The 14288-nt window shown below is 44.2% G+C and overlaps 1 protein-coding gene across 3 annotated transcripts in view; it reads right to left on the reverse strand.

The window, feature by feature from the left end:
• Window positions 1-14288, reverse strand: part of LOC106091540 (disco-interacting protein 2) — a 386680-nt gene that overhangs the window by 130339 nt on the left and 242053 nt on the right. The window lies entirely within an intron of this gene.

The following is a 14288-nucleotide window of genomic DNA, read 5'->3' on the forward strand; positions in this document are numbered from 1 at the left end:
TGAAAGCCTGCAGGAGGCAAGGGTGGTGTTTATACCCAGACCAGGCAAGACAAGTTATGCGACACCAAAGGCCTACAGACCCATAAGCCTTACGTCCTTTCTACTCAAAACCATCGAACATATTGTGGATACCATGATAAAGACTAGGACATCCAGCGAACTGCTCAATAGGAGAATCCTGCGATGCCAAATCGTACACTGTCTGTTTGCATTGATATCAAGGGGGCGTTGAACAATGTGCGGACCGACACATTGATCCAATGCTTAGACCAGTGCCGGGTGGACGGGGTTCTTAGAGACTGGATAAACCATATGCTAAGAAACAGGTGCATAAATTGTGTGTCCTATGCCGTGTGCCACCGCACGCCACGGGGGGCATTTTATCGCCTCTCCTATGGGTGACTAAGGGGTAGGGATCCAAACGAGCTATGCAGAAGGGCCGAAAGGGTCTTGCATATGGCATATGACTGGGCTAGACCCAGAGGTCTCAATGTTTACCCAGAGAAGACTGAAATATGCCTCTTCACGAGGAAGACGAAGTTGGGCCAATTTAACGCATCGTGGAGAGGAAACCGAATTTGGAAGTGTCACATTCAGGAGCGTACCGGGAAGGGTCACAGATGTTAAGCACTATGTAGACGTGCCGTAGGCTCGAAATGGGGCCTGAATCCGAGGATAGTCCACTGGCTCTACAGGAGGTTGATTAGACCAATACTTCATGCTCCAGTAGTTTGGTGGACTGCTATGGTGAAAATGCACCATAAGGACCATTCAACAGGTTCAGAGAACATGTTGTCAGTGGGATGAAAAAAAGTGGAAATGGAAAATGGAAATGGAAAAAAAAGTGTACTGGATAGCTGAGGTGTTATCCAGTTTATATGCAAAATAATTATAATAATAAATATAATATCACCTCAGCTATACCCATATATCTTGAAGATATCTCTATCCGTTCCAAAATGGCAGACATATTTATACATATTGAATCTGAACCTGTCTGCTACGAAGACTTCTTTGGGGTAGGAATCCGAACCGGTTATGGGGAAGGAAAATTTTGGAAAGAATTCTGGAATTTTTGTACAGATAGAGACATAAAGACGAAACTTTTAATAGTCAATGTTCAGGTGTTCTCCAATAAGAATGTTAATCCATAGGGCTTGAAATCTGGTCACCTCGAGTATATACAATTTTGTTCTACTTGTCAAACCGTCATTTATGGACTAATCTGCTTGATTTTTTTTTAAAATAGAGTTCGTAAAACCTTACAAAAAACATGCGGAAATGTTCAGTATGTCAGTATGTGTATTTCGTATACATATCTCTATACGTTCAAAACGTCCAGAATTATTTGGCAACATTGTGGATGGCACAATCCGCATCGTTTGGGTGCCGAACCAGAGTGAAGTAAGGGGGAATGAAAAAGCAGACAAAGTGGCAGTGAAGGCAAGAGAACTGCCGTCAAATTACTTGGTTTGCCGGAAGCTTTTCGGGGCGACGAAGTCGGCGTAAAGGGCGTGCGCGACGAACGCACATGTAGCACTGTGGAATAATGAAACGGTCTGTAGCACGACGAAAATCATATGGGGATACCCGTATCGTGAAAAGACGAGGCTATTACTGAAATGAAGTAAAAAGGACATTAAACTCTAGGTATCATAACGGGACATATAGGACAACGAGCTCTCTTATGCAAAATTAGTAGGGCAATGCGGTGACGATGATGAGACGTTGGAGCATATCCTATATCATTGCGAGGTTACTTTTAGTTTTTAGAGCGCACAACAAGTCGATTACTGGATCAATATCCGCAACCCGTTTTCAACCTAACCGTACTATGGGTGCGCCAAAACAAAGTGAGTTGCCTTAACTACAGCAACTTCATTTGCTTAAGGCTTGGTGTTTGTTGTCGTTGAGCGTGATGTGAACGATAGCAAAAGAATAGTTACTTAAGTGTGTTTGCAAAAATAAACACACGGCGCACACACTAGTTTAGGTGACCGTCTGCCATCAGGGTTTACGTGAGACCTTTTAGTCTATTGTGATACTACAGGAACGGGAGAAGGAAGATCCTTTCTAGTTCCTTCCGTTGAACCATACAGATCGCTTAAAAAAGCTCAACAACTTGCGAATATGCACATCCGCTAAATAAGACAAGTTGCCAAAGAAATGGAAACCAAAAGTGCAACTTTTTCTGACAGCCAGTGCGAGACGCCCGCACAGCTTCTGCAAAAGTCGTAACTTGCAATCTTCAGTATATCAGAATGTTTTCCGATCAGACAGTTACCTGTCATGACGGACCCAAGGACTGAGACGTCTGTTCTAGCCAGTGACAACAAAACGGCAGTCCAGATTAGGCAACGTATTTTGAAATGCCCACATGCCAATCTTCGTTATAACATTACATCTTATTCATTACACCACTTTTTTTAATTGCAAGGATATCCGCTTCATACACACTGCAGTGGTCGGGTAACCTTTTTGATAAGACCAATCCAAGTTTTTCAGAGCACACCCCGAAGTCTATCTGGTCGTCCAGTTTGGAACCATCGGGGATATTGGGAGTATTCGTGGGCGCCGCATGACCAAAGAGAAAGCTCCCTTAGCCTCACAGCAGTAGTCGCAACAATTTGTCTAGCCACAGTGTCCAGCGGCATTAGGTTAAGTTAGGTTGAAAAGAGGGTGCACATATTAATCCGCCCCATGCCACTATGGACAAACACCTAAGCCAGGAAATGGGCTTGTTGTGCGATCTAAATACAAAGTAACATCGAAAAAGATAATCTGAGTTAGGAATGTTTTCCCTGCCACTCCCTTAAGTTGGTTCATGTCTGGTATTGTGTCCCCACCTAAGTGCCGGCATCTGTTGGATTCGAAAGCCGGGCAATGACATAGGAAATGCTCCAACGTCTCATCATCTTCCCCGCATGCCGCACCGATTTTACATAAGTAAGCTCGTAGTCCTATGCGTCCCTATATGATATCAATAGCTATACTGACGTTCTTCTTACTTCCTTTCAGTAATAACCTCGCCTTCTCACGTCCTGGTTATTATTGCCCTTATGGCAATTTTTCTGTCCGTAAAGATGTTCAAAAGTGACGTCCTCACGTAAGTACCACACCACTTCACGCATTCCGTGATCGCCCGGATCTCCGTCTGCATTACCGTATTATGGTCAGGCAGTTTAAAACAGATCTCAGTCCCTGGGTTCTCAATGTAGACCAAGGCCCACTATGTCCTCTAGCTTTGATCCATCCGTGTAACATGATCTTCCAGACGGCAATACTAGGGTTACGTCAGTCCATGATTGTGCCGCTGGCAGCAGTGCCTCGCACCCGACTTCAAGGTTCATCTCAGGTAACCGATCGGAAACATCTTCCCTTTTTTCGTATGTCTTAAGTCTCATAGCAGCAGTGGCTGCCTCATATTAAATCTGTATGTCAATGGGTCGGAAACCTAGAATACTCTCCAGTGCCCTATTAGACGTGGTCCTCATCGCTCCGCCTATACCAAGAACCTGTTGAATGGTCCTTATGGTGCATTTTTACCATAGCAGTCCACCAAACTACTGGAGCATGAAGTATTGGTCTAATCAATCTCCTGTAGAGCCAGTGGACTATCCTCGGATTCAGGCCCCATTTCGAGCCTACGGCACGTCTACATAGTGCTTAACATCTGTGACCCTTCCCGGTACGCTCCTGAATGTGACACTTCCAAATTCGGTTTCCTCTCCACGATGCGTTAAATTGGCCCAACTTCGTCTTCCTCGTGAAGAGGCATATTTCAGTCTTCTCTGGGTTAACATTGAGACCTCTGGGTCTAGCCCAGTCATATGCCATATGCAAGACCATTTCAGCCCTTCTGCATAGCTCGTTTGGATCCCTACCCCTTAGTCACCCATAGGAGAGGCGATAAAATGCCCCCTGTGGCGTGCCGTGTGCCACCTTCTCCCTTATATTTATGCCATAGGACACACAATTTATGCACCTGTTTCTTAGCATATGGTTTATCCAGTCTCTAAGAACCCCGTCCACCCGGCACTGGTCTAAGGATTGGATCAATGTGTCGGTTCGCACATTGTTCAACGCCCCCTTGATATCAATGCAAACAGACAGTGTACGATTTGGCATCGCAGGATTCTCCTATTGAGCAGTTCGCTGGATGTCCTAGTCTTTATCATGGTATCCACAATATGTTCGATGGTTTTGAGTAGAAAGGACGTAAGGCTTATGGGTCTGTAGGCCTTTGGTGTCGCATAACTTGTTTTGCCGGGCTTGGGTATAAATACCACCCTTGCCTCCTGCCAGGCTTTCGGAGTATATGCAAGTCCTATGCGCGCTGTGAAAACGGTGGCCAGATGAGGCGCCAGATAGCCTTCCGCATTCAGTAGTATATAAATCCTTGATCGTCCCGACATTTTGAATCGATCTAGCCATGTCCGTCCGTCTGTCGAAACCACGATAGTGGTCGAACGTGTAAAGGTAGCCGTTTGAAAATTTTCACAAATTTTAACTTTAACTTTAAATGCCAATTATCTGAAATACTGGACTTTTTGCATATTTTGCTTTTTGATTTAGATCCTTGGCATCAAGAGCTTTCATCACTATAAGTGGGTACCCGCACCCCTCTTAGTTTTTGCACAGTGGGCCATTCTGTTAATTCTAACTTTAACTTTAAATGCCAATTATCTCAAATACTGGCGACTTTTTGCATATTTTGCTTTTTGATTTAGATCCTAGGCATCAAGAGCTTCCTTCACTATAAGTGGGTACCCGGCACCCCTCATAGTTTTTCTACTTTTCGCTTTCGACTTTTTGGTGTTGTAGATTTGTTCCTTTTGCATTTATTACTTTGTTAGATAATTTTTTACAAAATTCGCAATGTTTGTGATCCTTTTAGTTCTCTTGTTGTTGTTTCTTTTAATTTTTCATTATTTTTCTTGATTTTATTTTTAGATCTTTTCTGTTAAATTGTTAGCATAGTTCTGCTAAGCTCGTAACAGTGTGCTGCTAATTGAATGGGTTTGTGTCTCTGCTAGTTAAAGTTAACTTTATCTTCACGGACATTCTAAAACTATGGGTCAGCAGAGGAACACCTCAAGGAGGTGTACTGTCTCCCCTACTTTGGAATATTGCCGTTAACAATATATTATTTTCTCTGGAAGAAAAAGACATAATAGTGGTCGCATATGCTGATAACATGGCAATTGCGGTTAGGGGAAAGTTTCCCAGCACTCTAAGAGATATACTTCAGGAAGCTCTACGTGCAACAGCAAAGTGGGCTACCGAAAGTGGTCTGGGTATAAATCCGTGCAAGGCAGAAGTAGTTGTTTTCAGCAGGATATACAAATTGCCTACAGTCCAACCTGTCTCCTTGGATGGAGAGAATGTTCCATTAACAGAAAGCGCAAAATACCTGTGTATTCTGCTGGACACGAAATTGAACGTCAAAGAAAGGCCACTCTTGCCCTATACACCTGCAAGAGGGCCATTGGCAAAAGTTGGGGGTTTAGACCGCGTGTCATGCACTGGGTATATACTGCAGTTGTCAGACCTATAATGCTATATAAACGAAAGGGTGGGCTTTGAGATGTACTCTAAAGATCTAGAACTGGTTACCCGAACACTGCAGTGTATATCAAGCAGAGATCCTTGCAATTAAGAAAGTGGTGGAATGGCTAAGATATAATGACATTACAACGATTGGCATAAATATCTTGGAAGCCATTAAATCCCTGGAGAACGTATTTCTGAACACGAAGTCCGACTTCGACTTTCGCAGATCTTTTAACGAGACAGCTGAACAGTTCAAGATTCACCTGTTCTGTGTGACGGGCCACAGAGATATCCCAACGAATTGTAAAGCGGACGAGCTTGCGATTCTAGGAACTACCTTACACATTCCAGGGAAACTGGAGTCTGTGGGCATGGCTCTAGCGATACGTAAGCTAAGTCTTCAGGACCTGGCCCGAAGGATAACGAATGATAGTTGGTCACAAAGATGGGGCTCTGAGCATTCCAAAACTACGTGGCCTTATCTAGATTTGTAAAGGTCTACCGCTTTGCTGTCACTGGCTAGAACAGACGTCTCAGTCGTTGTGTCCTTCATGACAGGTCACTGTCAAATCGGAAAACATACTGACAGACTGAAGGTTGCCATCAACGACTTTTGAAGAAGCTGTGGGGATATCGAATAAGAAGAGACTTTAGAACATCTTCTGTGTGTGTGCCGCACTAGCACCCAGTAGGAATACTTTAGGTTCTCATTTCTTTGAGAACCTGTCTGATTTAGCGGATGTGAACATTCGCAAGTTATTGAGCTTCTTAAAGCGATCTGGATGGTTCAACGTGATCTGGATGGTTCCTTCTGATGGCTCAGACTGCCATGTAAACCTAACCTTACCTAAGGTTGTGTTGGGTCTCTCGCCACCACACTGCCTGATGTTATAGTACTAGGATATTTGCTTATCCTAGTCTTTCCAATATTGAGAGGCGGCGATTGTCTCGTCGTCAGACCGCTGTTTGTTGGGCGGTATTGAGTAACCCGCCACTGCACGGCCTGATATCTCAATATGTGGATTTCTGCCCATCCTAGTCTTTCCAAACTTGAAAAAGACAGCCTTGGTCCCGTAGTGCGCTATGCATTTAGTTTTAGCCAAACATGAAACAGAGACTTGTTAAATGTCAACCACAAGGAGAGTTCCTTTCCCCTTCACCTCTTGTAGAAGACTTCCCAATTTTCTGTGACAAAACTTTGGTTTTGTTTGCCCTACATGCGTTCCATTGCGAATTTACTGCCCCATCCCTTGATGAAGACCGTAGCCTTTGTGAGCTGGGGGATGTCCATCTATCCCACCAGGTCGAGCTTTGTGCCTTACCAGGGGTCGTGGATACCACTGACGAGCTGTTTGACATACATCAATACATTCCGCCGATGCAAAACGCAGCGTAAAGACGTCGCCTCTATACTCGCAGCTTATCATTTGTATGGGTGGACCCTCTACAGAGTTTCACACTAGTTCGAAAATCCGATCGTTAACCAGATCCTCCACTTGGGACCGATGATCTGGTGGAATCCTACCGGATGCACAGCCGGTATCGATGACTGCATAAATCAGCTCATCTCTGTTGTGCTTCCTTGCCACTCTGGCGTAAGAGGGCGGCACCTTACCATTCGCAGCGACCATGGCTGTGGCCTCCTTTTGGCAGTCAGAGTCCTCCATGAAGACTCAGGAGCCGTGTGCGTTTCCTTCGTTCCTGCTCCGATTTTGTCTACCTCCGCTGGACACTGTCTGGAGTCTCTATTGCGGGATGGCTGACTTTGTTTTCCCAGAATACTTGAAAGCGGGGAGCTGTTTTTCTTCTTCAACATTTTAACAATGTTATGCTCTTCGGGAGATTTGATTCTATTTCCAGCTTGCGTATAAGTGCTTGGAATGTCAGTTCTATCCCTTCCAGCATCCTGAACTTTCGCTCGATTGCGCTGCCGGTACATACTCTTCTGTCTCCTTCGTCGTGCACCGTATCGCTTTCTCGGTCTGCTTTTGAGCTTAGCAAAGCCACCGCTCTCTTCTCCCGTCATCCCGCTGCCCTCAACACTCGATTCGACTGCGATGACTGTTTCATTGTCGCTGTCTGAATACGAGTCAGAAACTTTACCTTTACTTAAAGGCTGGGGACGAGCTGTGCATCCCCCTGGTTTATCCGTTTTTCGTAATAGGTAGTACCTCTTCCGAGATACGGACATTGTTCTTTGAGGAGCGAATAAAAACACATCCGCTCCACTCAACGGCTACACACCGTTATCCAGAGGCATTAAGTGTATCATTGAACTTAGTGCATCAAATTTTGTCGTCCTTAGTGCGGCTGTTATGCATAAACAATTCATTCTTGGGATCCGGCTGAGTATTGAACAGTAGGTGGACTTTTTAATCGCCGTCCACCAGACCACAACACCTGATAGCATATATGCAGCGCCAGTTTGGTCTCGTCAGCCCTGCGACACGCAGTGGAATAATATTCAGATGTCAAAATGCCACCCTCCGAATTGCGACGGGCGGTCTCCTCAGTTCTCATGTGGACCACCTCCATCAGGAGACAAGGATCCTACCAGTGCGAAGACATAACTACATGCTGTTTAAGCAATACCTTGTGGGCTGTTACCACAGAGACCATCCAAAACAAGATCTACATGATCTAGAGCGTTAAGGTTCAGCGCTATAATTGAGAACCTCTAGATCAAGCGGAATATCAAGCGCGTCTAGACATGCAGACACGGTAGAAGATGCGGTAAATAACTGACGGGTGAATGTAGTCTTTGGAGAACGACCGCCTCCCATTGCACCTGATGTAATTGACCTCCCTCGGCAAACCAGAATAGTTCTGGCTCAATTACGTTCCTGCAGATGCAGCCGCCTCAACTCCTACAGAGCAAGGATTGATGCCGACGTGCAAGATGTATGTCCCGATTGCGACCAGGAACAACACTATACACGTCATTGCTCAGCCAGACCCAGATCCCTCTGGACGCACCCCATCTTAGTCGCAGAGTTCCTGGATCTTGACACTCAACAGAATCAAGCAGACGAAAAATAGAACACAACAAACTGCTACGGTCTGACAACTGCAGTATATACCCAGTGCATGACACGCGGTTTAAACCCCCATCTTTTGCCAATATCTTGCCAGTTGTATAGGGCAACAGTTTCCTTTCCAAAATGTTCGATTTGAAGTTCAATTTTGTATTTATAGGTATTTGGCGCTTTCAGTAAATGAAACATTCCCAAGGATATAGGTGCCATTGTAGGTAACTTGTATCACCTGTTGAAAACGCCTACCTTTGTCTGGCACGGATTTTCGACTAGACGATGGAACCCGCAAATAAATGCAATATTTATTTGTTTTTTACACTCACCACTCAATACTTTTTTAATTGGATCAATTAAAAATGTAATTGGAAATTTCAATGCAATTTTCTAATTGAATTTTGTTTTTAATTATTTTTCAAAAACGGTGATTAACATTATCACTTTCGTGATTGATATGCAATTTTCTAATTGCATTTTGTTTTTAATTATTTTTCAAAAACGGTGATTAACATTATCACTTTCGTGATTGAAGCAGTTTCAATTATAAAATTAATTGGATCGATTAATTTCGTGACTGAAACCTTTTTTCTGTGTGCAGCATCACTGCAGCGCCATCACTACGAATTGAATGAATGTCTCTGCTCTTTTGTACCATTTCAGGATGTTTGGTGTCCCTCTATTGCTCTCATACTGTTGTCATAACACAGCCATTGATGAAATAGGTGTAGGCAAATGATGTTGCACGCCATCATTGCCACTCATTGCAAATGAGTGGCATTACTTTTATTCATATAACTCATGAAAGTGTGCTGAGTGCTTGCAGTTCTTTGGTTGTCATCTCGTCAAAATGTTTTTTAGCACCTATACTCAAAATTTTCAACAAAATAATATTCAAATAAAACACAGTGGTTTATGCTATAATATATAGTTTACCCTATGTTAGTACACTGAAACAAAAGTTGACCCAAAATGGAAGAGTTTTCTTTATTCGTAGGATGTTAGCAATGAAAACGAGCCAAAGAACCAAAACATTAAAATAAAGATAGGTTAGGTTGGTTAGGTTTAAGTGGCAGTCTGCCATCAGACTCACTTAGACGTTTTCGTCCATTGTGATACCACAGGAACAGAAGAAGGAAGATGCCTTCTAGTTCCTACCGTTGAATCATCCAGATCGCTTTAAAAAGCCCAATAACTTGCGAATGTTCACATCCGCTAAATCAGACAGGTTATCAAAGAAATGAATACTTAAAGTAGAACTCCTTCTAACTGCTTGTGCAGGACCCACACACAGAAGGTTTTCTATAGTCTCTTCTTCTTCGATGTCCCTACAGCTTCTGCAAAAGTCGTTGCTAGCAACCTTCAGTCTGTCAGCATATTTTCCAATTAGACAGTGACCTTTCATGACGGATACAATGACTGAGACATCTGTTCTAGCCAATGACAGCAAAGCAGTAGACCTCTTGAAGTCTAGATTAGGCCACATGGTTTTTGAATGCTCACAGCCCCCTCTTTTTGATCATCTATCATTCGTTGTCCTTCGGGCCTGGTCCTGAAAACTTAACTTGCATTTCGCTAGAGGCATACCCACAGATTCCAGTGTCCCTGGAATGTGTAGGGTAGTTCCTATTCTCGCAAGCTCATCCGCTTTAAAATTCCCTGGAATATCTCTGTGGCCCGGCACCCAGAACAGGTGAATTTTGAACTGTTCAACCATCTCGTTGAGAGATCTGCGACAGTCGAGGGCCGTTTTTGTGTTCAGAAATACGTTCTCCTGGGATTTAATGCCTGCCTGGCTGTCTGAGAAGATATTTATGCCAATTGTCGTAATGACATTATATCTTAGCCATTCCACCACTTCCTTAATTACAAGGATCTGTGCTTGATATACACTGCAGTGGTCGGGTAACCTTTTCGATAGGACCAGTTCTAGATCTTTAGAGTACACCCCAAGCCCACCTGGTCGTTTACTTTGGAACCATCGGTATAGAAGTCTATGTAACTTCTGTTACCAGGGGTATCGTAGTTCCAATCGGTTCCGTCAGGAATAGTGGTACAGTAATTTTTATAAAAAAGCGACTCAGGTAGGGGTAATCCACACTGCTTGGAACATCGGATATTGTGTCAAGGATAACACAGTGTCCGTAGCCGCCACATGACCAATGAGAAAGCTCCCTCAACCTCACGGCAGTCGTCGCTGCAATTTGGGTAGCCACAATGTCCAGAGGCATAAGATTTAGCATTAAATTCAGTACATTAGATGGTGTCGTCCTCAGTGCGGCTGTTATGCACAAACAAACCATCCTTTGAATCAGCTTAAGTATTGAGCGGTAGGTGGATATTTGAAGCGCCGTCCACCAGACCACAACACCATATAGCATTATAGGTCTGACAACAGCAGAATATACCCAATGGATGACACGCGGTCTTAACCCTCAACTTTTGCCATTGACTCTCTTGCAGGTGTATGAGGCAAGAGTGGTCTTAATTGCCCTTTCCAAAATGTTGGATTTGAAGTTCAATTTCCTGTCCAGCAAAACACCCAGGTATTTTGCGCTTTCTGTAAATGGAACATTCTCTGCACCCAAGGAGACAGGTACCACTGTACTCAACTAGTATCTCCTACTGAAAAGTACTACTTCTATCTTGCACGGATTTATACCTAGACCAATTTCGGTAGCCCACTTTGCTGTTGCACGTAGAGCTTCCCGAAGTATATATCTTAGAGTGCTGGGAAACTTTCCCCCAACCGCAATTGCCATGTCATCAGCATATGCGACCACTTTTACGACTTTTTCTTCCAGAGACAATAATATATTGTTAATGGCTATATTCCAAAGTAGAGGAGACAGTACACTTCCTTGAGATTATCCTCTACTGACCCATCTTTTTAGATCCACAGATCCCAAGCCAGGTGTAATGCATCTTTAGTAAGTAAATTATTAACAAACTTTCTTACGGTAGAGTTGATGCGTAAGAACTTCAACTCCTTCATGATTGCCGTCGGTTTTACATTATAGAAAGCACCTTCAATGTCAAGAAATGCTACCATTGTATATTCCTTGACAGCGAGAGAACTCTCTATGTAGCCGACTAAGTCGTGAACGGCTGTTTCAGTGGATTCCCATTTACTATATGCATGCTGCTGCCGCGACAGCCGATCTCCAGGGATCTTTGCCCTAAGATATGTTTCTATCAACCTCTAAAGAGTCTTTAGCATAAAAGATGACCAACTTCAGAGTTTTCTGAAGTCCTTCCTTAGACCAACCAGCTCTGCCATGGTGCCAAGCCCCTTGGCTTGGCATTAGGACATGCTGACACAAGCGAGTCATTCAGGGCCTTCGTGATCCGCTTGACTACTATGTCTATATCCTCCGTTGTTTCCACTTCGTTTTCTAGTCTAGAAGGGATAGTGGTTGTTTATCCCAATCCGCCTTTCTTCTGTTTAGTCGAGGGACATCTGTTCCTGGTAAAAAAGGTCGGTTTATCCCCTTTATTACAAATCGCCAGATTGCAACTTATAATATATTCTTTCGTTGACATCCGAACTTTCCCATATCTGCTGATGTGCGTTAGCATCACTTCCTACAATGAGGCTTTTTTTTCACTACAAGAGCAGCTTCAACCAGCGACTTAAGGTCAGAAGGCGGCATTTCTGAATCGTGTGCCATATATAGGGAAGCCAGCCAGTAATGAGACTTGTTTATTTCAAGGCTGGCTACTACTAAATCTTCCGTGCTTAGCGACGGAAGAAGAAAAACATTTAGACTACTCTTAGCAAGAACACAGGCTCTGTGTCTCTCATTCCCCGTACCTTTGAGAAGTTAAAATCCCGGATTTCTTAGTCCACAAACCATTCCTCCACACACCAATGGTTCCTGGATAAGAACCACGTCAAACCCCAAGCCATCTGAAGGGCCTTTAGTGCCGCCGAAGCGGACTTACAATGGTGGAGATTTATCTGTAGAAAGCGGACCATAGTCAGGATTCAGAACTTCCAGCGTTGTTGCGTTAGCATCGTCTTAAGATTTCGCCAGGAGTTCATCCTCACAAGATTCGTTAGAACTTGTCATGGTGAGCTTCCGTACGCATCCAGGGGCAGGTAAGAAACCTGTGGAACCACTCTTCCTCAGGATACTGGGCACTTGCGGTGTGGACGATTTCTCCTTAGATTCTTCACTAACTGCTGCTGTCAAAGTACTTTCTGAGTTCCGTGCTTCCCCGCTGGCACGCACTTTGAACCCTGTCCAACTTTGTGACCCATCCACACAGGGCTTGTTGGGTCGCGTTTCGTTGCCATCCCCTCCTGTATCTATTGTGGCACGTAGATTTTCAGTCTCCTGCAATCCGCCAGACTTTAGCGAGGTGGTCGATAGTTCCTCAGGCAAGTGTTCACCAACAACTGCTGAGTCGTCTCCTGATTCCCCAACCCCACCGCTTCTATAGACCTATAGTAGGACACAACACCTTCAGAATTGTTGAGGTCTGCGAGACAGCCGAAGTTTAGTACGAATACTTCATGTCTTCGATCACCATCAGCCATTCTTCCAATCGGTGGTTAAAAGATTGCGATTACATTCCCTTAGTCTTCCAAGTATCGCTTCAGGATCTGAGGGAATCCTTGGTATCCTTTGTATGCGCCATTGGTCGAGATGGAATATCTTCCTTCTTGACTAAATCTAGTGCTGCACCTGGCCAGATCTCACCAATCTTTTTTAGCGCACAACGATACATTTCAATTGAGTGTTGATCGCCGAAGGCAATTAGTCTGTATCGGCCTCGATACCAGCTTGCATCGTCACAAACTGGAGGGGGCCCAAGAAATTCTGCAAGGACATCGGAGTATACTGTTGACAGTCCATTGACTATCCCACTCCAATTATTCCATGCAGACCTGTTCTTCTCCCTTGTCGACAACTGTCATCACTAAACTGTCCCTAGCGACATTAGCAAAGGTTCTTGGACCCATCTTACTATTGTTCGCACTAGTTCTTTTAGGCATGGGATGCCCTCTAGGTGACCTCAGCCTCTTGGCCGAATCTAGACGTGTATTCTTTGGGGTAGCCTGTGCAGCGAATTCCCGAGCCTAATTTAGGGAGTCTCTCCCCCTATTATCGAGAGTTTAGCATCATTCGCACCAAGCCCCTCAATAAACCTGAGAGCGAAGCGTCTTCTATTATTCTAACCTCTTAAAGAGCGTGTTGGTTTGCCGGGGAAGGCCGATGGCCTAGGCAAATTATAGGCATGCGAAGAAAGAATAGGTTCGGCCTTGTCCTTTAGACTTAAACCAGGTGTCTTCGTCAAAAGCCCCTGTTGACCAGTCGTCTGCCGGCTAGTGGAGCCTGGAGCAGCCGCTCCACCAGTCGAGGTTTCAGTAGCAGACTACATGCTACGGCTTGATACCACCATCGCAGCTACCACCACCCGGGCTCTAAATCTGCCGCTCCACTGGAAACAGACGCAGATCATCAACCGCCTAATGGATACCTCTATCGCGGCTATCCTTGAGTGACTTAAATATTTCTTCCAAAAATAATGACATATTACGAGTTATAGGAAAAGTCTTGCGGAGGTTCAAACAAAAATCCTTAAATAAAGATGTTATATTTAGATTTAATTTCTTATTTACTAACGGACAAGACCATCCGTTTCAAATGTTGATCGCTGATTGAATCTTATTTTACTTCACATATAGATTTGGAAAAA

Source organism: Stomoxys calcitrans, chromosome 1 (genome assembly GCF_963082655.1).
Source record: "Stomoxys calcitrans chromosome 1, idStoCalc2.1, whole genome shotgun sequence".
Classification (NCBI taxonomy): domain Eukaryota; kingdom Metazoa; phylum Arthropoda; class Insecta; order Diptera; family Muscidae; genus Stomoxys; species Stomoxys calcitrans.